We start from the raw sequence: 23,042 nt of genomic DNA, 5'->3' as shown, positions 1-23,042 counted from the left end.
GGGTAGAAATTAAGGACAACGTCAAATTTTAAAAATTTAACAATGGAATGGGATCTGTAACACACAGCACTTATGCAAATTAAATGTATAGCCAGAACAATCTGCATAATATAACATGATACACACATATAGCACATGTCAAGCCTATGCTGAAGTAGGTGGAGGTGAATGAAAGTGAAAAATGTCTTTAAATAAGAAGATGTAAAATAAAGTGGGGTCTTGCAAAAAGCAAGTATGATATTACGTCACAACTCTTAGTACAATGAAGATGATTTGAAAGCCTTGGTGGTCCTATTAATTTTTTCATGAGTCAATATGAACAAGAGAGATGGATAATCCTGGAAAGAATGGAGAATTCTTCCTCACTTTATTATATCATGAAGTTTGGAGTCACAGGATAGAGAGAAGCTTGGGAACGCTGTGGAAGTGGTGGGGCTTGCTCTCTAATGACCCAGTATGTTTAAAAAGACCATTTTATTTCAAGTGGTATGTAATTTATATCTTTTTCCCTTCTAATATAAATCTGTTTTACGACATTTTCGGAATTGCAGTTGGTCACAATAGTATTTTAAAATTTCAAAACACATTTGGACACACTGGCTTTCATTTACTGAAAGACCTTTTGGTTTTCCCATTTTCACATTATGTCATACATTAACAGATTACCTATTTTACTGGAAATTCTATGAAGACAGACTATTAAAAATTATGAATCAGAAGTTAAAAAATAGCCATATAGGGACTCAATCTAGCTTCTTTAAACATATCCCTGTAAAATGGGAATTATGTTCCATAACTTGACTTTTAGTCAAGTAATTGATTTTAAATTGCATCTTAAAATGAACATTTGTAGCTGCTTGGGGATATTCTAATCACTTACTCACATAGACTATTATAGATTTGGTGAAAATTACTATTATATTGTATGTGTATTAAACTTTACTTTTAAAATCATTACTCAGATCTACAGAAAAGATATACATGTACTAAAAAAACCACAATTGGATAATGTTGCTTATCTTTAATAATTAATATTTCTTAACAATTCTCAATGTTTCTAAATATAGAACTGTGTCCTGCTTTTTGTTTGTTTAAATGCAATATAAACATTTGTTGTGTGATTTCACTTTTATTGATAATTTAGAAAAGTGTACCTTCAGACTATATTATATTAACTTATATTTAGAATTTCCATTTCTCTTATAACCTTTGCTAAATCTTTTGAAGAATAAAATGACTATAGTATGCAAAGCTATTCCTGTGTTTTTACATTTTGCTCAATAAATTAAAAGAGTATGTTGAATGGAAGATTTTAAGATTCGAATGTTCTTCATGTTATATAGAAAAAGAATTTAATTGCATTAAAATTTATCTTACATAATTCTATCTCAATAAAATAATTCACAATAGTTATTGGTTCTTAATAAAGACAAAATATTAATGCATATTCAAATACAGTTTTAACAGATAACATATTTCCATAAATACATTCTAAAATGTGTAGCGCTTTTATTTTAAAAGCAGCATGTTGTTTTGATCAGGTCTGTGGTTGGTGAATTCAGTGGGGGTTCAGAATACCACACCTGTTATGTCCTTTAATTACAAATAATGCCTACAGCTACTGCCTTATACTCTACCATCTTCATAGCCATAGGACTCTAAGAGTTGTTTTCATATAAAACCAGTATTTTGCTACACTCCGGTCCATTTTGTTACACACCTTCTTACTTGGAATCTGCTGCTATCGCTCAACCAGAATTTCTCCTACAGTCACCATCGATTTCCATGATACCAAAGTGAAGGGCAACTTTTACATATTTCACTTTACCATACTTTACTAGATTTCATGGCAGCATTTATTTCTTTCAGTTAGCAATATCTTTTTTTATTTCTTGTATGATATATCTCCCCATACACTTTCTCCTTTCTCCTTCCGTCAATTCTTTCTTCTCTCTCTCTCTCTACCCTCCCCCTTCTTGTTTCTTTCTTCTTTCTTGGTGTTCTTTTCCACTTGCTCCCTCTTTAATAGTCATGTAGTTTTGGAGTAACTTAGGACTCAAGCTGGAGCCCTTTTTGTTCCCAGTCTTTCCATAGTTCCACAATGCAGTTCTGTAATTAAATTTCAAGTGCTTGATAGTTATGAAATGTAATGTATGTGTGTGTGAAATATATAGTTTTTTCTTTTTTTCTTTTTCTTTTCTTTTTTTTTTGTGTAGAAATGCGGTCTCACTTCCCTGGGCTGGAGTGCAGTTGAATGATTATAGCTCACTGAAGCCTCAAACTCCTGGGCTCCCATATCCCTCCTGCCTCAGCCTCCCAAGTAACTGGGACTACAGGTGCACACCACTGTGCCTGGCTACTTTATTTTTATTTTTTATTGTTAGCAGAGACAGGGTCTTGCTTTGTTGTCCAAGCTGGTCTCGAACTCCTGGCTTCAAGCAATTCTCCTGTCTTGGCCTCTCAAAGCGTTGGGATTCTAGGCATGAGACACAGTTCCCAGTCATAAAATTTAGTTTCTAAATAGACAATTTTACTTTTTAACTCTGGTTTCAAAGAGTAACACTATGGAAAGAATAGCAACTTACTTCCAGCACTTTATCCCAGCCTTGTCTCTTGATGTTTGACAAGAGGCATTTCTTGTCTCCTGACATATCTTTGAGGTCTCACAAAGCTTGCTAATGTATCCTTTCAAAAATTGAATTATATATTTGTTTCTTTTTATCCCCTTGTTTTTTAGGAAGATATTCTTCTTCTTTGCTGGAATTAGTATTCTCAGGGGTCTATCTTGTTTTACTTTTTCTTTTCTTACAGACTGTGACTTATAATCTGCTTATCACACCACAATGACTAAATTATCCATTCAGCCTTATATTCAGCACTTTGTACTTTTTTCACCATAGTAATTGCATCACTTGTCATCTAAATACACACACATTCATTTAATAAAACACACACATACATGTATCTATCTATAATGTCTTCAAAAGAACTATAACATAAGAATTGTAACTGATTTATTTATTATTTTAACCTCCATTTCTTACATTGTATGTGACATACATTTCAATATCATTATACACTTGGAAATAAATGAATTGAAGGATTTAAACTCTTGAAGACAGGGGTTTTCCTTTTTTGGCTAACTCTGAACTGAGTTTTTTTTCACAATTTATTTTCTTCAGAATTCATAATATTCTAATTTGTTTGTAATAATTTCTATACATTATTTCTCATCTATATGTTATTTTCTGTATATTGTTTTTTAAAACTTTGCATATAGAGCATAACAGAAAGAAAAAAATAAATGTTTTGAATTAATGAATAAAAGACTATAGTAAACATGTTGTCATAACTGAAAAATAAATGCATCTGTCTTACAATGTTTTGAAGGACATTTCATCACCTGCCTACACGTTAAGAATGTCATCTATTCATATAATAAAAGATAATTTTCCTAATAAACCATAATTCTCTGTTATTTTAATATGTATTTTTATGGGAAATATTTCCAGATAATTCCTTAGACATATAACTGATCTTTACGATAAACTAAAGCAATATAATTTTGAATTGTGCAAATAATTCCATTCAAATTGTAATAAGCACATTTCTGGAACATGTTTCTGTCACTAGGACTGTGTTTTTAATAAAGGATAGAACTTTAATTTTGAAGAAAATCTCTCCCCGTGCCTATCCTGCATCTGAATCTGCCTATTTAACAGCATGAACTTTCTCAAGAATAGGATTTATTTTACTTTAGAAATAAAAATGCATGCCTGTATTTCACTGACACCAAAACTCAGGAGCTAAGCATATTAGTGTTTTCCCTAAGCTCTGAACACTTGTGAAAGCTTGCTAAATATAGAGAATCTCTTCTATATTTTGTTTTATCCCATTTACATCCAGTGCTACCATTTCATCTTATCATTTTCTTTCCACTTGCTCCAGACAATAAAAAAGGTTTATCCTTAGCCCATTGCACTATTGCGATTCCTGTTGTCCAAACTATATTACATTTCACTTCTTTCTTAAGGCGAGGCAAGGAAGGCGAAAAGGGTATGCAAACAGTGAGTAGAGGCTTGTCTATGATATTGAAAGAATAAGTACACAATAGCCAACTTAATTTTAAATACATATATCCATAAATGTATTTTAATAGTTACATATTAAACATTTTGATAAAATAAATGTGTTGATTATCCAATTCACTGAAATTGTGAATTGACATAAAAATGGTTAACTTTATAAAGCAGGCAGCAGGTAGCATTTTATTTGATGAAATAATAGCTATATTTTTAAAAAAGTTCTTTGACGTTGATATTGATTTTCATTTTGTGTTCCTGACTTATTGTAGGCAATGTTTAACTGAGGAAACCTACGTGTGTGTGTGTGTGTGTGTGTGTGTGTATGTACATATATATATGTATATATATATAACTTGTTTTAACAAACAGATTTTATTTGGATATTAACAATTTTTATGTTTTGCTTTGTTCATATATGTTATGTAATTTGATCTTCACCATACTCCTAGAGGTTCAAGACACTTACTTTTACTACTTTAAACCACACAAAGCTAAACCTGAGATCCAAATTTAGCTAAAAACATCTACAAATATGATGGAAAAGATGCAATAGTTCAATTATTGTTGAACTGTCCCACAGAGAATTGCCTGTGATTCAAAGGTTTACCCTAGCTTTCATTGGTGTTGGCTGACATACAACAACACATTCCCCTGCTTGGATACAGCACAGTTCTATGGTATTATAAATGTTTATCAAACCATTTTCATATTCCGTTACTGGATTGATACTGTGTAAACTGCATGTCTTTAAAGTCTCTTAAAAGACATCATTTTGAAATTCTGATAATTTACAGATATTGTATGTAGGGTCCAAAACATTTGCATAGATATCCTGCCTTATATCTATTCATAGGCCTGTGAGAGGACTTGGTGCCTATCTTTCCTTAATCTCCCATTCTCTTGCCCAATATACAATGAGGAGAGAGCAAGACTTTTTATTTCACTCCACAACCAAGCCAAAAAAAAATGATATTAAAAACCTTGGTTAGACCTTGTTTTTTAGGAAGATCTTCTTCTTTTTTGCTGGAATTAGTATTCTCAGGAGTCCATCTTGTAATGAAGATATTGGCTCTTTTTTTCTTTTCCTTTAGGTCAAGCAATATAGAAATGACATAGCTGTGAGAAAAAAGAATATTCCAGCTTTCCTGACTGATTCCTGCCAAGTAACAAAGCAATTTGCTCTAAACATGTGGGCACATATTTCCTTGATCCAATGCCTCTGGCCCTTCTACATGATTGGGACACCTGGACCAGAATTACTTACATTGTAGTATAAATAAAAATAGTATTTATATGGTTCAGACTAGCTTTCTAGGGCCTACAATTGGACATGGTGGCAATCTTTGTATCAGTATAGAATTTTTTTTTGTAGAAATTTCTTTTTAAGACTTTCTTTTCCATTATTTCATGTGGAGTACTGGTTTAGAAGAACACTCTGTTTTTAAAAAATACGGTCCCTTTGTGAAAAGACATAATATTATCTGGTTTCCTATATTTACTGTTCACTATCTAACCCAGACCCCAAGAATCATAAATCCTTTAATTCTGTTATTTCACTGTTCTTTATCCTCTAAAGTCTTTGCCCCCTTTTTTACCCAGTTGAAATCCATGGTCACACATTTGATTCCCATGATCTCTCTTGTTTCTTTTTTACTTGAATGACAGAACCACACTCTGATTAAATCTAACCCTCTAGCTGTTTTTTATCTGCACCCATGAAGTTTGACATGGAGAAAAATACATAACCAGACTGACAGATCTCACTGAAGATTTTTGACATTAACTTCAAGTGGAAACTTAATGCATTTTAGCAACCATACTAAATATCCTTAGCACATTAAATCTTAATTATTAGCCATCCTTTCCTCTCTCCAAACCTCCATGCTTCCTATTCCTAAGCTGCAGCTGATGAAATTGTGGCTTCCACCACCGAAAGCAAATTTACAGACTCCAATCACCAAATTGATGCATGTATGGTATCTATACCACATCCTCTAACTGCTCCTTGATCACTGCAGAGCAGGGTGTTAAACTGAATGCCAGTATCCCCCAAATTGGCTCCCACCATTGTGAGGGCTGGCAAGTGTGAATGCTGAAGAGCAGCAGGCTGGAGACTGGGGGAGAGTTGATGCTGGAGTCTTGAGTCTGAAGGCCAAACCTTTAGTGGAATGTCAGTGATTTTTTCTCTTAAGGCCTTCAGCTGATTGGAGGAGGTCCACCCAACTTATGGAGGGTAATCTGCTTTAATACAAATCTACTGATTTAAATATTAACCATGTCTAAAACATACCTTAACAACAGCCTCTAGACTGATATTTGACCAAGCAACTGTGGACAATACACTCACCAAGTTGATACATAAAATTAACAATCCCATCAGGTCATTGTCATCAGCATAATAATGAACTGAAATTTCTCTCATTTAAAAATGTAATTTATCTTGACCTGATCCTATTTCCTTTACCAAGTACCAATCTACTTTTCTGTTTCCCTTTTCAGTAAACCTCCTTGAAAGAGTTGTGTACATACACTATTCCCAAATTCCCTTTACATATCCTATCATGAAGCTACACTGATGATACATTTATCCCCATTCTAGCAAAAGTGTTCTTGGTGTAATCATTGACCTCTACCTTGCTAAATCTAATATTTGATTTTATATTGCCCATCAGAACCATATAATGCAGCCCACCTTTATCTCCTTCCTGATACACTTTTCTCATTTTGCCTCCAGGATACTACTCTTCTTGTTTGCTTTCCTAACTCTTGTCTTCTTTCTTTTCCTTCTTTTATATCTCACACAATAATATTGACTTCCAAGACCCAATCCTCAAATCTCTCCTCTACTTCTCCACTGCAGTGGTTATCTCATTCAATCAAATGGCTTACGTGCCAATGAATTCCAAATACCATCTCTAATACGGACCTCTCTCTTGAAAATACAGATTAGTCAAACTACTTACTCAACTTCTCAACTAGAGTGTCTGGTAGACATTTCAAATTCCACATATCTAATACTGAATCCTTCCTATCTCCCCCAAAATCTACTTCATCTACCACCTTTTCCGATTCAGTTGATGACAATTTCAGCTTTTCACGCCGTCAGACACAAATGGCACGTGATGTTATACTTAAGTATATTTTTCCTTCACATCAGGCACTCAGAAACATTTCTGGCTCTGCCTTTAAAATGTAAACAGACTCTGACTACTTTTAACTATCTCATTGATATCTCACTGCTCATCATTCTAACCCAAGCCACTATCATTACTAGTCTAGACTTCTGCAGTGGCTTCCTCACTGTCTCTGTGCTCTATCTTTGCCCCCATGCTGTCCATTTGTAGCAGAGCAGCTGGAGTGATTCTTTAATGATATGTGAAATCATGTCACTTATCTGCTCAAAATCCTGCTTATAGGTTTCCATGTAACTAAAAGTAACAACACAATATCCTCACATTGGTACGAGTCCCTCTGTGTGGTTGGGCCTCTGATTCTTCTCTAACCTCATCTTCTGCTCTCCCGATAATTCATGGCCTTCATATCACAGAGGGCACGTAGGAGGAGTATTTCTTGAAATTCCTGGAACACACCAGCCACACTTTCACGTTACGGCATTTGTACTGGTTGTCTCCCCAGATATCTTTCTAACAAATGCTTTTACCTCTACTCACTAGCTCATGTGTGCTCTTCTTACTGAGGCCTACCACAGTCTCACTTTTGAAATAATAATCCATACTTCCAATGCCTATACATAACATAATCTTGCTGTGATTGTATTTTGCCAAAGCGCCTTTTTCCTGCATGTGTCTCAAGATCTCTTTTAGGAGATTAGCTATCAACTCTGGCCCTGCCCTGATGGAGCTCCAGAGGATTTGTATTTGGTTGTACATATTACAATGTGCCTTTCACAAGATGCTTCTTTATCCCTGTATACATTCTAATATTTAAGTATCCAATTGGGGATCACTGGTCCCTTTCACAGGAAACTCATTTATATGGGCAGACATTTTCGTGGTTCTTTCTGACTTGTGTCCATTTTATTTCTACCATAGCCGCTCTCTAGGAGCGCTCTGACTAGGAAAGAAGATAGGTTTTGGTGTGTTGCTCAGGTGAGCCACAGTGCAGGCAACTCAAGAAAACACATGAAATAACAGAAGCAGCTTATTACTTACGGATCCAGAGAAAAAAAGGCAGGTCTTGCAGGGGCAACAGGAAATGGGAAGCCATATAACACACACATTCAACCATCAGTTAGAGAGCAAGAGAGGCAGAGAGACCTGTGAGTTGAAGCCTTTTTTGGGGTTTGAGGGCATTATCCAAGCAGGTTTCCAAGGGAAGTTTTAATTGGTACGTGATATAGTTTGTCACTGTCCCTACCCAAATATCTGTTTTTTTTTTTTTTTTTTTTTTTTTTTTTTCAGATGGAGTCTTGCTCTGTCACCCAGGTTGGAATACAGTGGCACCATTTGGCTCACTGCAACTTCTCCCTCCCGGATTCAAGCGATTCTCCTGCCTCAGCCACCCAAGTAGCTGGAATTACAGGCGCCCACCACCAAGCCTGGCTAATTTTTGTATTTTTAGTAGAGATGGGGTTTTACCATGTTGGCCAGGCTGGTCTCGAACTGCTGACCTCAGAAGATCCGCCTGCCTTGGCCTTTCAAAGTGCTGGGATTACAGCCATGAGCCACCATGCTCAGTCTTACAAATATCATCTTGAATTGTAATTCCCCTAATCCTGACACATAGTGGGAGGGACCCAGTGAGAGGTAATTGAATCATGGCAGCCTTTTCCCTCATGCTATTCCCCTGATGGTGAGTGAGTTCTCAGGAGATCTGATGGTTTTAAAGGGCCTCCTCCTTCACTCAGTTCTCATTCTTCTCTCTCCTCCCACCACGTAAAGAGGGATGTGCTTGCTTCCCCTTCTGCCATGATTGTAAGTTTCCTGAGGCCTCCCCAGCCATGCAAAACTGTGAGTCAATTAAACCTCTTTTCTGTATAAATTACCCAGTTTCAGGTACGTTTTCATTAGCAGCGTGAGAACGGACTAATACAGTGGGCTTACAGCAAGCAGGCACAAGTACAATAGTCACACTGTAACTGAGCAGGGGCCACTGCAGCATCTACACAGTCCATGAAAGGTGAGAAGGCCAGAGGGGTAGGTTGTATCTGCTGTCCCACAGGGAGGTGGTCACCAGGAGACAGTTGTATAAGGCAGATATCGGAGGCGACCACATATAGAACTTTGGAGGAAGTGAAAACTCCTTTGAGGGTCACTAAGCCAAGCTTCTGGTATGTGCAAGTTAAACCTATTTTCAAAATGGATGCTGAGGTAACATACAATTTATAAGAATTTGCTAAATATTATACTTACTTAGTGTAACAATGGTGTAGTGTATGTCTCCCACTGATAGAATGCAAGCTCCACAAAGGTAAAGAAAGTGGTCTTTTTTCTTTTCTTTTTTTATAAAAAATGGTATGTTCACTGAATTATTTCAAACATCTGGAACAGGTTCTAGTATAGAGTAGATACTCAACAAATATTTGTTGAATTATATTGAGCTGCATAGCTCATTATCTCTTCCCATGAAGCTATTTAGAACAAATTTTCCAGTTGTTTGTTTGTTTTGAGACAGAGTCTCGCCCTGTTGCCCAGGATGGAGTGATCTTGGCTCATTGCAAGCTCCGCCTCCCAGGTTCACGCCATTCTCCCGCCTCAGCCTCTGGAGTAGCTGGGACTATAGGCGTCCGCCACCGCGCCTGTGTAATTTTTTGTATTTTTAGTAGAGACGGGGTTTCACCGTGTTAGCCAGGATGGTCTTGATCTCCTGACTTCGTGATCCGCCCCCCTTGGCCTCCCAAAGTGCTGGGATTACAGGTGTGAGCCACCACGCCCAGCCACAGTTGTTGTTATTTAAGGAAAAGTGTAGTATTCCTTGAGAGATAGAAAACAAATGAAAATTACAGCTGAATTTGGCTTTAACACTTCACTGTTTTATGAGACGAATGAGATGCATTCACCTCATTATTGTACAATGGTGACTTTTAAGCCATTCTGTTCCATTTTTCAACATTGCTATCTTAAAAGCAGATTAGATTTGCCTAGAATGAAAATAATTAAGCTTATATCAAAATAACTGTTAACAGAAATGCCGTCTTTGCTCCTGCCCCCCCCATCCCCCAACACACACACACCTTTGGACTTTTGAGAAATGCTGGCTTATTTTATCTGTAGGTATTCAGATTTAATAGGGTATAATTCTTAATTAATTAATTAATTCTTTATCTCTCTATTGCTTCTCTCCTGCTTCTTCTTGTTCTTTCTTTTTCTCATTTCATTTATAAATAATAGGTACATACATTGTTTTTTTCTAGAGAAAAACTCTTAATTCTTCCATCCTTGGAAATTTATCTGATTACAAAAAGGTTTAGGAGACCATTTTAGCAATACATAACAGTGGTTCAAATCCCAGATCTGACAAAAATTAACCACTGAGGAATGCAAAATGATTGTGCTGTTCTTCAGTTTCCTCGTGTGTCAAATTAAGAAAATAAGAGTATTTTAGAGTTATCTAGAAATTAAATTGTTTTACACATTTGCAGTTTATATTATAAAATTGTGGATTGCAAACACTAAAAAGTCAATATTAGCTCTCCACTTCTTATATTTATAATCCCAAGGGATGTTAATAAAAGTTCTCAGTACATGGACAATGTGTTTAAGCTATTACTAGGACAATTAGAACCGAAGAAAACACTTAGAAAACATATTTTCTTCTGCATTTGTTCATATAGAATGACTTTTATTAGATAGTTAAGGCCATCTGTTGTATTATCATATGTGACCAGTTAGAAGTTTATATTAATCCTGAAAATTTATTTCTATTTTTAAAAATTCCTCCAATTTTGTTCTATATTTTAAGTTATATATTTTATTTTTTCCATGGGAAAAATATTAACTTTACAATCTTGTGAAAATTGTCAGAATCCAAATGGAATTACTAATGTTAAAAAAAAAATCCCCCAAAAATACAGCCAGGAAAGGCAGTGAGGAGAATGTCCTCATGCTTGTATGCGTAATAACAAAAATTATCACAGTAACCTCTGCAAAAACCACACCCTTGTACAAAGACCATCAAAACCTTATACAAAATACTTCTGCAAAGATATCTGCCCGGCAATTGCCTGTCCAAACTCAGACTGGCATCACCCTTGTGATCTTTGTAGCCAGGGATAATGCTTTCAAAACAATTATGTAATTCTCTTCATTCTTTTTCCTTTAGAAACCATGGTTTTTCTTTACATCTCTAAATATCCACATGGTTTAATATGGCACGAGTATTCTCACTGCAATGCTCTATTCCCAAATAAATATATGTTTTTCTTTTAGAAAGCCAATGTTTGTTGTTTAGATGGTCAATCTTTTTATGATCTTTTCCTGATCCTTGTTCTTACTTTTCTTTATATTTTTTTTTTTTTGTTTTTACGAACGTAGACTTTCAAAGTTATCCTATGCGACCTTGAAAATTGAAAATGTTTGTTTAGTTTTTCTTTTACTATCATGATTTTTTTTTGATTAAGAAAGTGCTCTGTGAAAAAGGGCAAGTTTGATAACATCTTATATTTTGAATTTGTTGAGAGTTCACCAGAGACACAACATCTTATGGGGAATTACCTCCCCACCAAAATCAGAGTACATACTCAGTTTCAATTGCTGCATTTCGTCTTTCAATTTAAAGGGGGCTAAATATCATCTAAAAATACTCAAGCACTTGGAAAGACTTTTTAACTAGGCTTCATTCCATATGTATGGCAGCTAGCTTGTTATAGGATTCCTTTCCAACTTGTCTGTGTGCTGCTGTCCAACAGGAAGGAGCATTCCCAAATATGTTGGCACTTGCTTCCTAGTTGCAGCAAGCAGGGAATTAACATCTGCAAAGAGGAGATTACACTCATGCATCATATTGAGATTTTTCAAACACTTCTGTTACTGCTTCAAAAGTAACTCCCTTGTGACATATTCCATGACGGAGCTAACAAATCTGCAGGCAGCAGACAACCTTGAAAAGTAATTAATGATAATATCTTTTCCTCACCACTATGCTTGCCTTTTTTTTTTTCAGCTCTTTACTAAATCCCTCATGTAATATTTTTTTAAAAGTTAGAAGTTTCCTTGCATAGTATCCCCTAAACCACCTCATTCTTGATTATTAATTCCAAAACACCCTCAGCTGAACAAAGGTATATTATTCTGTCAAATGAGAAAGTGTTTGTGTATATCAAGATACAAAGTAAGACTACATTATTAGAGTATAAATGGCATTTTCACTTGAGTGTTTCCTTTCATAATATACGATTTTATGTATCTTGTAATAATTTTTAAATTGCTCTGTGATTCTTCACCTGTTTATCCTGGAGGATGCTATTTTAGCTGAGGGAGAGACAGAGAAAGAGAAAGAGAGAGAGAGGGAACATGAGAAAGAGAAAACAAATTGATATCAAGATAACCTGATAATTGACTGATTACTTCAATGATTCTGTATTATACAGAAACTGCATCTTGGAAACATTTATCATATTGGTAGAAAATAAGCAAACTCTTTCCTCTACACATATCAGAAAGGTGTTGTAAACTCTTATTTTCATAGGTAAAATGCTTTTTGTTAGGGCAAAAAGTTCAAATACTCAGATGATTATAAGTGGGTGAGTGAGCTAGACTTCTCTCTGAAATGTATATTATGTTAAATTGGTATAATTCTATTTGCCTGACATAAACATGTTAAAGTTTATTTTGAATATCAAAGAAAAATGGATTATAAATATCTTCTTACATTATTATATAGCCAGTGTTCACTTAGTGTCTATTAAGTGCTGTCCACTATGCAAAGCATTTTTTATATATTATCTCATGCAATTTTTAAACCAACCTCAGAAAGTGAGTACCATACACATATACACCATGGAATACTATGCAGCCATAAAAAATGATGAGTTCATGTCTTTTATAGGGACATGGATGAAGCTGGACACCATCATTCTCAGCAAACTATCACAAGGACAAAAAACCAAACACCGTATGTTCTCAGTCATAGGTGGGAATTGAACAATGAGAACACATAGACACAGGAAGGGGAACATCACACCCCGGGGCCTGTTGTGGGGTGGGGGGAAGGGAGAGGGATAGCATTAGGAGATATACCTAATGTAAATGAGGAGTTAATGGGTGCAGCACACCAACATGGCACATGTATACATATGTAACAAACGTGTACGTTCTGCACATGTACCCTAAAACTTAAAGTATAATAAAAAAAAAAAAAGGAAAGAAAGTGAGTGCCATAATTATTTTCTTTTTTTCAGTGGAAGAAACTGAAGCTCAGACAGGTTAAATAAATTTCCCAAAGCCGTAAACAAAGTAGAGCCTGGAATCAGTGCCAGAAAATTTACTAAAATTCCAGCACCTACTATAATTGTCATATTTCTTTAAGCCTTTTTATTTTCAAGCAATAGTAATAACCATAAAAAGGCACCTAAAGTAATTTCCCACATAGATAAAAATGTAGCAAATTCTTAATATTCTTTTCTCAGTGGAATATTTTTAAGTCCCTTATTGTCCTACTATGTAGATTTGCTGGGGATTTTTAACTTGTTCTACTTATGTGTCTTTGTTTTTGTTAATCAATATAATTAAAATATACTATTCTATAAATGAGGGGAAAAGTCAATAAAGATATCCAAATTATTTATTTTTAAATTCATTTTATATAGAGATTAACTGTAGGTTTATGATTGTACAAAATAGTAATTTAATAATCAAGTCTATTAAAATTTACATTAAAATTATATAACAAACACTATCAATCTCTATTTCACAAAAGAAAAGCCCCTCAACTATGAAAAAAATGACTGATATATTTAGTCTTTCTGTATTCTTTGTATGAAAATGAACTTGCAGTAAACAAATTAAAAATAAAATTTGATTCTGGGAATTAAATTTATATTACTGTCTCCTGATGCAGATTCTAACTATAATCATGAATTAAAATATTCAGATCCAGTAATTTTTACCCCATAATCTGGCAATCCATTAAAACTGCCACATAAGGTCAGGTGCAGTGACTCACTCCTGTAATCCCAGCACTTTGGGAACCGAGGTGGGTGGATCAACTGAGGTCGGGAGTTTTGAGACCAGCCTGATCAACATGGAGAAATCCCATCTCTACTAAAAATACAAAATTAGCCAGGCGTGGTAGCAGGCACCTGTAGTCCCAGCTACTCTGGAGGCTGAGGCAGGAGAATGGCATGAACCTGGGAGGTGGAGCTTGCAGTGAGCCGAGATCGTGACTCTGGACTCAAGCCTGGGTGACAGCGAAACTCTGTCTCAAAAAAAAAAAAAAACCTGCCACATAAATTGCAGTTTCAATGCTAATTTCTTTACATCATAACGGTGTGCACTCAATTCTTAGGTCTTCTGCTGTCTCATGGAAAAGCACAACATACCATTTATTAGGTAAGGTTAATGGAAAATTGATTCACAAATTGTATTAGTCTGCTCAAACTGCCATAACAAAATCACACAAACTTGGTGGAATAAATCACAGAAATTTATTTTCTCTGAGTTCTGAGGCTGGAATTCCAGGATCAAGGTGCCAGCAGGGTTGGTTTCTGGTGAGGCCCCACTCCTCTGCTCGCAGATGGTGGCCTTCTCCCTGTGTGTTTATATGGCCTTTCCTCTGTGCTCCAGCAGAGAGAGTGAGCTTTTATGCCTCTCCTTCATTTTAAAAGGACATCAGTCACATTGGATTAGGGCCCCAATTTTTTCTTTACTTTTCTTTCTTTCTTTTTTTTTTTTTTTTGAGACAGAGTCTCACTCTATCACCCAAGCTGGAGTGCAGTGGCTCAATCTTGGCTCACTGCAACCTCCGACTGCTGGGTTCAAGCCATCCTTCTGCCTCAGCCTCCTGAGTAGCTGGGATTATAGGAGTGTGCCACCACGCCTAGCTAGTTTTTGTATTTTTAGTAGAGACAGAGTTTCACCATGTTGGCCAGGCTGGCCTTGAACTCTTGAACTGAGGTGATCCCCCTGCCTCGGCCTCCCAAAGTGCTGAGCCACCTTTTCCACATAATTTAACATTAATTACCTCCTTAAGGGCCCTGTCTCCAAATGTTTTCACATTGAGCATTAGGGCATCCACAGATGCATTTTTGAGATAAATTATTCAGTCCAAAACACTAGTAAAACATCAAGATCAACAACCTAAAGGGGATTGATGTCTTTCATTTAGGAAATGAAAATCACCTAAAATATATCTAATTTCATACTTACATAACATATTGAACCACAAAAATTTGGATCCTGTTTACAGACCTCATAAATGAAAACAATTATGTGACATCTCAAATATCTATCTGAAAGTTTTGACGGTATGACCACAGAGTCAATGACCACACACAAATAATAAAGTGGTTTTCATTTGGCAAATGCTAGTCTTACATTTTGTATTCCTTTCAAAGTCAGAGGTGACTTGCTTCTTTGAACTAACCTAATATTGAAAGTTTAAGTTCCAAGGCAAAATTTTTTCTGCAATATTATGCCAAGAGGCATATCAATCTTAGAGTCTTCATTCAATATACAAAATAAGAGTTATCAATCTTAAGATATTGCCAACATTCATTTAAACTCTTAAAATGTTTCCCTACCCACAACACACATACTTTCAGGCACGGGGTTGGGGAAGATCACAGATTATTTTGAGCACATTTTGATGCCTGCTTCGATGAAGTGCAGAGTAAACTTCTGATTTTTATTAGAACATTGAGTAGGGCATAAATAATTTGTCAATGTTAAAACCATTGATACAATAAAATGGTTTAAGTAGTAGATTTTAAAAATTAATTTGGTGGCAATATTATGCTGCAAGCCGTCACAATTTCAAAAGTAATTCCTCACAGGAAACTCAAAAGCGATGTATTGTTTTTTCAATAAGCCAAATTTAAGTCAAAAATTTTCAATGTCATTTGTTTTCTAAGAAAGCAAACAATGCCTTATAAAGCTTTGGAAATTATCAGGTCTGTTATAATATATAGGTCTTTTCTATTGGGCAAAATGAGACCACTGAATGTATACCAATCATAAATCTCTTGATGTTCAGCAAACATTCTGTAAAGTGTCTATTGCAGGCTATGTAAACCTCTAGGCTGCAAAGATTCAGAGAGAAACAAGATTTACTGCCTTCATGTTGTCTGCATTCGAGCACATTCTAATAGCTCTAGAGATTTTCTAAGCACATCATGATAGAGAAAAGGGGTGAGGGAAGGTTAATGCCACGGCCTGAATTTCTAGCACTGATGTCCCTTAAAAATTCACGTGTGTTGGGTTTAGTGCCTGTGTGGGTTGTTGTTATTGCTGTGTTATATGTCTGTCAGGGGATGCTTGATTTTTGGCAGGCTTTCAAAACGGTGCACATTGAGTTGTCTAATATATTTAATATATACCAGGAGGGAGAAGCAGGTCGATACTGCATGTGAGTATGAATACGGAACTTAGAGATGAAGTATAGATATAGTTTTGGGAAAAGGTAACATTTAGGTAGATGAGTGTGTATGAACGTGAATGTTGTATCACATGAGAAGTGATGAACAAAAGCCAGAGTCAAGCAAAATTTCAGAGACAGAAAAATAGTTGGTTAACCCAACACCCATTCCCAAATAACTCCTCCCTTATCAAATTCACTCCAGAAATTGGAGAAGCCAAATACCTGTGCCTACTCTCCAGTGTTGCTAGAAATGACCACTGAAATAATTTATATTAGAGAAGACTAGAGAAGAACTCCACTGGGAATCTCCAACGAAAACTTTTTTTTTTTTTTTTTTTCTGAGACGGAGTCTTGCTCTGTTGCCCAGGCTGGAGTGCAGTGGAGTGATCTCGGCTCACTGCAAGCTCTGCCTTCCGGGTTCACGCCATTGTCCTGCCTCAGCCTCCGGAGTAGCTGGGACTACAGGCGCCGGCCACCACGCTGGGCTAATTTGTTTGTATTTTTAGTAGAGAGGGGGTTTCACCATGTTAGCCAGAATGGTCTGGATCTCCTGACCTCGTGATCCGCCCGCCTAGGCCTCCCAAAGTGCTGGGATTACAGGCGTGAGCCACCGTGCCCGGACTCAACGAAAACTTTTACTCTCCTTTCCAAGAGAGTGATTTTTCTGCCATCTTTTTCTCTCTTCTTTGTTGAATATGATTACGATGACTGAAGTTACAGGATAGATCTTATAGAAAAGGCCAAAGAAATCTCAAGCAATGTTGTCCCTTTTACTCTGAATTACTCACCAAACAGTAGCAGCCACATGCCTCCAGATATTATGTTATCTTGAGATAACACTTCTGTTTAAGCCGGTAAGTAAAATTCTCACCTCTTGAAGACGGCTGCATGCTGTCTATTACGAAGAAGTAGTTCATGAACAAAGACAACTGCAAGAGAAACAGTCAAGATGTTAATATCTATCTCCAACTTTATACCAATAAGTAAAGGGAAAGCAACTCTAAAAGAGTAACATAAATCAAGAACGAAACATGATTTAATTTGTAAAGATTTGATTTATATTTTAAAATTTAGAAAATGTGCACAAATAGACCTAAATTTATGACAGATACCTGTTTTGTTAAATAATGCTTTCCAACTGCTTTAAAAATTAGTTTTAAGTTCATTTTGCACAGATCTGGATTAAATAAGACATTTCAATGAGCAGATTATTTATAAGATTAAAAGCTATTTGTTCTATTTTTCTCCCAAATTAGAAATAACCCCTTTAAATTTCTATAGTAGCACGTGCTCAGTAGAAAAAGCCAGATATTACTGCTAAGTAAAATGTAATGGCAAAAATACCTGGCACTCCCAATACCAAAAGAACTCTTTTCACGTATTGGTACTTCAGTTTCCAGATTTGCTTCTTTTGGTTTAGTCACAATTTGATACACACCAACCTATAGTGACACAAACATGGTATATAGAAATAAATGGATTATAGGAATAATAGTATTTTGTAGAGAGAAATATTTTTGTTACATAGTTCAGAGAGTAATATATTATATAGTTACTTTTTCACTTACTGCTTTTTTTTTTAAATGACTTTTTTTTTTTTTTTTTTTTTTTTTTAAAGACTGGGAGTCTCTCTCTGTCTCCCAGGCTGGAGTGCAGGGGCGCGATCTCGGCTCACTCCAACCTTCGCCTACCAGGTTCCAGTGATTCTCCTGCTTCAGCCTCCGGAGTAGCTGGGACTATAGGCGCATGCCACCACACCCGGCTAATTTTTTGTATTTTTTGTACAGACGGGGTTTCACCGTGTTACTCAGGATGGTCTCAATTTCCTGACCTCCTGATCCGCCGGCCTCGGCCTCCCAAAGTGCTGGGATTAAGGCGTGAGCCACCGTGCCCTGCCAATATGACTTATTTCTAATAGTATATTTCAGAAATAAGTCTTTGTTTTTTGGATTGTATTATAGAAGGAGAGTTTATATTCCAAAGTACATATGCTGTAAATTTGATAACTTTAAATTAGATAAACGAAAAGGCATAGTTAGTACACCTAAAAATGTTTGAGAATACTATCCTCAATATTAAGGCAACTATGAATAGATTAATTTTCCTTTGGGGACAAATACTACAACCTCTAACTGAATAAAAATTGTGATTTTTTAATTGTTTTTCTTTATTATGCTTGCAATTGACTTAATTAAATACACACTTACCTTACTAATTGAATTATTTCAATTTATTTTACTTCATGATTATTCAAGATAGTATGGTTTATTAACATGACACAAATAGTGTAGAATTTTGAAACTGCATCTGAAGTATGCTAAGTAATATGAATAAAACATGTGGTTGATCTATGTATTTTATAGTTTGTCTTTAGTTTTTCTTAAATTGGGAATCATATAGTGTACATTTTTAATATGTGTACACCTCTGTATTTCTCAATTTAATATGGGCACAGAACAATAAATATGGATCCAAATTGTCAGTTCTTATTAAATGCCCCATTTGGTAGAGACATCTTAATTTGAAAGAGTAACATTTACTATTCAACTAACATGAAAACTTTACACTGCCAAGAGATGAAATCTATATTTTTATTGCTTTAATTTTTGACAGCTGTTGATGTTGTTTATTTTAAAAATTATATATTTCATTAACATGCTCCAAAACATGCACTTTTGGATTTTTTTAATGGTAGAGACAAGTATTTTTGGTTTAACCAAAATGAGTAAATTAAAATCATTATTCAGTTATTTTAATCAGTTTAGCAATTGCAACATCAGCTTCTCTATTCATTTTAATGTGTCTTTGCTCACAATCTGGGCTAATAAAATAGTGACAAAAAGTTCTACTACAAAAGAGTAAAAAGAGTTGGTGAGTAAAGAGAAAGATTTGTCTATAAAGAAATACATGGTTTTAAATTTAGGACTTGTCTTATTAAATACTATCAGAAATAAAATATCACATTAATATTTTTAGAACCATCCCACTACAAATAACCATTTGATTTCATGGTGATTACTAGATAAATAGTTTGTGAAAAATAAGCACATAAGCTAGAATATTGTAATGAAAAATAGTTAATTTCAAATATATACTTTTCTATGCATAGCACTTAGCAGATTGATAAAAATAAGAGTAGGCAAACATTTATAAACAATAAAGTTACAAGGGTATTTAACTAAGCAAACAAGTTAATCAGTCAAATTAGGACATCTGGTCACCTTTGCTTAGAAACAATTTTGTAGAGTTAATACCATCCCAATATTAAGGCGCTTACTTAAGCTGCAAGTCCATTTACTGTCAAAATAATTCTTTTTGTCCTAGCTGTGGTGCTTGATAAGTGTTTCTTTGCCCTCTGTACTGCTTGTTTACAGAGAATATGTTGACATATCAGGCTTCAATTCACCAAATGCAAGGCATCTTAAAGCATGCAATAGGACTTTAGCAATCCTAGGTAGAAACAAATATTCTCATTATAAGAAATGAATTTCTTTTACTGGTTCAGGAAAGTCAGGATCATTGTCACACAGATCTCAGAAATATTAAACAGCCAAAACAGCAGCAAATGAGATTCAAAAAGCAAAAGCAGATACTTTAACAAAAACTTCCTAGCTTCTTCTGGATATTCATTCAAAGGCTTCATTCATTAAGCCAGCTTGCAATATCAGTGCCCGTCGCGTCTCAGAGAGCCAGAAAGACTAAGCTGCTGGTTTAAAACAAAGCATGCCCTGTGGCTTGCAATCTCTTTTTGGAGTCTAAAGGACGTATAAAATTATTCAAACAGTTAAATTACAAAGATTAGGAAATTGTACTCAAATAGTAAAGGGCTTTTGGCTAGAATTTCAGGCTACTGAAGGACTACACATTAAGGGAAATTTGAAGCAAAATTTGATGGAAGTGAGAAGACAGTCCCTGCCATTAACTATTTGAATATAAACTTGAAAAGTCCACCAATATTTTATAAGCTTTAGTTTAAAGCCCTTTTTTTTCAGCTTAAGCCTTTTGTGTTTTAATGTCTTGCACCAGCACTTAGCTGTTTTATGTTATCCATGAGAGTTTCTAAATTGCTGCCTCCACCTAATGGAAGCCTCAGGAAATTATAAAGCCAGTTTCACTATAGTTATTAAGCAGAAGTTTTCTAAATTATCCAGGAGACACTAAGTAGTAGCATGAAGGCAAAAAGGCTAATATAAGTTAAAGAGGTTAACTAGTATTTTTTTTTTCATATTCTCTTGCTTACTGCCATAGTGAAGAGAAAGGCAAAGAGAAGAGCAAACACATTGTGTAATCAGCATTCATTTACTCTGCTTTTCCATGAGCCTTGGCCTTTCTACAACATTATAGCATTAGGTTTGGGCTCTGTGATTATCATATATATGTATTTTTAACACTATTGATAACAAACTGTGCTAGGAAATCTGTGTTGAGCTTCTTGAAAAAAAAAAATAGTTAAAAATAGAGGGGTGGTTTGTACAGCCAAGGTGGTACAGTGAATTTACACATCAACAATCACATTTGCTGCAAATACATTAATGGACAGTAGGCAAAACAAAAGTTACAAAACTGGGCTTATAAAATGAATACACATCTACAACTAAAATTAAAACCACCACCAATAAATCAACATGAAAAGAGAGCAACAATAAAAAAATAAGTGAACATATTTATCCTATTGTCTAAAGGAGTTTTAGTTCCATAGGCAGATGGCAAAAATTTGACTCCTGCAGCAAAACATGGACTAAACCCATTCCATACATAGATGAGAACCTGGATCAAGCCTCACAGGTCAAATTTAAGAGAGAGAATCATAGGGAGAAAGGAGGGAAAAGCAGGGATGAGAGAGAGAGAGAGAGCACAAGAGTATGCAAAAGAAAGAGAAGTCCAAAATAACAAAAAAAAATCTAAAATTAGGTGATAAACCTAAGAAAGATAACCAATACATTCTATAATTAAAATACAAATTCACAACAGAAAAAATGTTACTTAAAAACATGAAATATACTAAGAATATTCAAGATATATACAGGAATAAAATTAAGATCTTTATTTTAAAATATATAGACAAAAATTATGAAACAAAAATATGTACAGCTATTACGAGTCAGTTCTAAGTATTTTAAAAATTTTACAAATTAGAAATCTTGGATAAGATCTAAATAATACATACTATTAAGGATTTGAAACGTCAAGTAGAGACAAATTAGTGCATTCCAACATAATTCCAAGGATTTTATTGCAATTTAAGCAGAGAAAAGCTGCTTCTACCTATCACATGGAAGATAATTATGAATCCTCTCTAACAATAATAAGTAAGTAGAAAACCAACAAATTTTTAAAAGCATATAAGAACTCATGTCACAAAAATACCCAATGAACTAAAGCACAATTTGATAAATACCTCTTGCCCACAAAGAGGCTTATAGTTACTTTTATCCTTATAGAGCAATAGATGTAAAAAGAACAGACCTGGGTAAGAAGACAGAAAATGAGAATTCTTTTTATGACTCTTTTAAAGGCAAAATGATGGCTAGCATAAGAAGGAGCACTCACTACAGGCATAGATTTAAAGACAGGATATATTCACAGACAGATTGTAGGCAAAGCAAAACACCTGGAGATACTACCCTGTGTGGTATAGATGTATCAGGCCTGCAGAAATATTTGGAAAACTGAGATGAACACTATAAGTACCTCAGGCTTTAACTGTGTCCAAGGCAGCCACCCTTTACAGTTGGGGAAATAGTGGATAAGTCTATGCTCAATACACACAGGAGAGTTGACGGAGTCTGTGGCTCACTAATGACTGTGGAAAAAGTCTCTCCTAGTCTTACAGTGAGTATTAAACACTGAATACCTGCATCTGGATGAGAGGCAAGAAAGTTGGGAGAGATCTCTCTTGGGTTGCAGTTGCCTCAGGCTAGCTGAAGGCTAAAAGCCGCAAAAGCTCATTGAAATATGGCTTTTTGAAAAATAGAAGCTTCTGGTCCTGAACACAAAAAAACCTGAAGTACACAATTAATTGAACCCCACAAAAGCAAAATAATAATAAACAAAGCTGTTTCAATGCAGCCTTGATTACCTCAAAAGTTCTCAACTTGACAGAAGAGAAAGCCTACAATTTTCTGTGGACAAATGTAACCTACTTTCATTTGTAAGACTATATGACCAAAATGTCTGGCATCCAGTTAAGCAAAAGATTACAAAGCACAAAGGAATAAGGCACTATACGGTACATCATCAAGAAAGAAAACTGTCAATAGAACAAGAGTGAGAGATAACAAATTCTAGAATTACTACAGATAGACTTAAAATAAGATAAATACATTAAGAAACCTAGTCAATAAAAGGAATGAATATTCATTACATACAGGGGAAAAAGTGACATTTAAAAATAATAAAAGCAAAATGAAAATTATCAAAACT

The 23,042-nt window shown here is 35.1% G+C and overlaps 1 long non-coding RNA gene across 2 annotated transcripts in view; it reads right to left on the bottom strand.

Moving 5' to 3' along the window:
• The window catches only part of LOC129037381 (uncharacterized), a 44,262-nt gene that overhangs the window by 5,423 nt on the left and 15,797 nt on the right, over positions 1–23,042 (bottom strand). Inside the window, exons 5-7 of one of the 2 annotated variants that reach the window (XR_008502785.1) lie at positions 19,897–20,069; positions 17,964–18,061; positions 17,491–17,548 (exon numbers count right to left, since the gene is read on the bottom strand). This is a non-coding gene — a long non-coding RNA (uncharacterized LOC129037381). Of the gene's footprint in view, positions 1–17,407; positions 17,549–17,963; positions 18,062–19,896; positions 20,070–23,042 lie in introns of those variants that run through there. The other variant, XR_008502786.1, reaches the window with a different exon arrangement.

The sequence above is a fragment of the Pongo pygmaeus genome, chromosome 4 (assembly GCF_028885625.2).
Source record: "Pongo pygmaeus isolate AG05252 chromosome 4, NHGRI_mPonPyg2-v2.0_pri, whole genome shotgun sequence".
Taxonomy (NCBI): domain Eukaryota; kingdom Metazoa; phylum Chordata; class Mammalia; order Primates; family Hominidae; genus Pongo; species Pongo pygmaeus.
The sequence above is the reverse complement of the archived record's forward strand: the minus strand, read 5'-3'. Positions and strand labels throughout refer to the sequence as shown.